A 2,136-nucleotide genomic window follows, 5' to 3' on the forward strand; every position below is an offset into this window, starting at 1 on the left:
CTGTATATTTGGACGATAATTCTGAATGGTATACTAGCTGGTAAGCGGGGTCTGCCTAGTTGGTTCCAGTTGAACGAGACAACTAGGTTGCTTGGTGGTGGGACCGAATATACGGCTGGATATCGCTCTGACGAACTTCCTTCCTGCGATAAAGGAATGGTGGCATTGCCCCCTTGTTCATCAGAGTCAGTGTTGATGAAGAGAATTTGGACGGTGTTGTCTTTATTCTCTTCTGTGATGGTGTCATTCGAAGATAGAGCCTTTGAAGGCAAGACCGGGTCAACTGCTGTTTCAACCTTTAGACTTTTTTCAGGTATGGATTCAGATGGTTCATCTTCAATGACTGGCGCTTCGGCTGACCACTTGAGCGGTCCAGCCGGGTTCTCAACTAGCGAAGGACTTGGCAGGAGTTTTTGATATCCAGGAGGAAGTTGCGCTCGTAAAATTGGGCGATTTTCTAGAACTCTTTTTGCCTCGTCTAAGAAGGGACAACGGTGGATGGCGTGATCGCCTTCACACAGTTTGTAGGGAAATCTAGCGTTCCCTCTTTGTCCTGTGGCTTCTCTTCCACTAGTCGACGGCGAGCAGTCAACATGGCTATCAGAGGTCGACGCTACCGAATTGTGAAAATGGGGAGACCAGTCCCTTAGTATCCGAGGGATACAGGGACAATCTCTGTGGAAGTGGTCTCCCTTGCATATGACGCATGGCGATTTAGGCCTTGCCAGTGCTGTGTGTGGATTTTTGTCAGACGACACTTGTTTGCCCCCAGTCGCCTTTGGCTCCTTCTTCTTCTTTTCTTTCTTCTTCTTCTCCTTCTTCTCTTTAGGAACTCGGTTTTTTGTTTTACCAGTTCCGTCAAGCGAAGAGGAAGGAGGAGAGGAAGATGAAGTAGAAGGCTGGTGGAAAACTCTGGTCTAGTCTAACTATTGACTCGACTGTTCAGGAATGGTGGTGTTTTGAATGACATTGGTTGAAAAGAGCCAGACTGGTAGGCCAATTGTCAGTCCTGGAAGCGACAATGTGGCCATGTGGGGCGCACCAACTTCTCCCCAAGAGGAGAAAGGACTAGGATTTCCACTTAAGGGAATTCCTTGGTTGGTGGGCTCCATCTTTTCAACCTAAATATCAACGCGGGAATAAAGGGTGATTGTTCCATTTAAAATAAATTGTTAACGATGCTTTAGACACAACTTGCTTTTTCACTTTTAAAGAGTCGAGAAAAAGCTAAAGATGACTCTAGTCTCCTTCGATGTTTTAATGAGCCCAAAGTGACAAATGCTCGGATGGAATTTTTCTGTTATAGAGTCTGAAAAAGGCCAAAAGGAACTGCTCTGGAGTTCTAGGCAGAGGGTGTGCCAAACTTTTCACAAAACCGCAGAATACTTTTTAGGGTACGGGCGGTCGATCTTTCTGAATGCTGTGTTCAGTGCATTGCGATCAGTAGGGCGGCCGACACGGCTTCCTAAGGGTAAAGGATATATGCCTATAGGGGTCTCCCAATATATACGCGACGGTACGTGGGAGCACAATCCGTACTAGCGCTATCGTCCCTCAGGAGGAATCACCCACCTTCCACGAGATTGACAGTCACTAGGCTTAACGACGCCGGAACACGTCTCTAGCCTAGACCTCTATGTTGTGCGTTATGTTGCAAAGCGTTGTTAAGTTCATTCAGTTTATTTTAAGTTGATCTTTTTAGAAGTTTGCGTTTCAAGGTTCACCACAAGATGTATGATACAAATTCCTAAATGCAGTCTAAAAATGATAAGCAAGCTTTATATCTTTTCAACTTTGAAAATCCTAGCTACTAAGGGAAAAGAAAGACACCATCTTTTCTCAAAGAGCAATCAGCACACTCTAATGCACTGTTCCTAAATCAAGCATGCAAACTTATCCAAATGCAAATGCACAATGCAGGTGTTTGTTTTCCGCTTTCTTAGTATTGATGCCTACAAAGAAAGCTGTTTGTACAACTTTGAATTTGCTTTTAAATGACAGATACAAACAAGTTTACTTTTTTCGAAATCAACAAGGGTAGAAGAGATTACAACACTTTGCGACTTTCGAAATGAACACTTGTTTCGACACTTAAAAGATACAAACTCAAACCAATAAGCAAAATTAAATGTATAA

The sequence above is a fragment of the Pinus tabuliformis genome, chromosome X (genome assembly GCF_031772625.1).
Source record: "Pinus tabuliformis cultivar Carrire ecotype Pingquan chromosome X, CPIR1, whole genome shotgun sequence".
NCBI lineage: Eukaryota > Viridiplantae > Streptophyta > Pinopsida > Pinales > Pinaceae > Pinus > Pinus tabuliformis.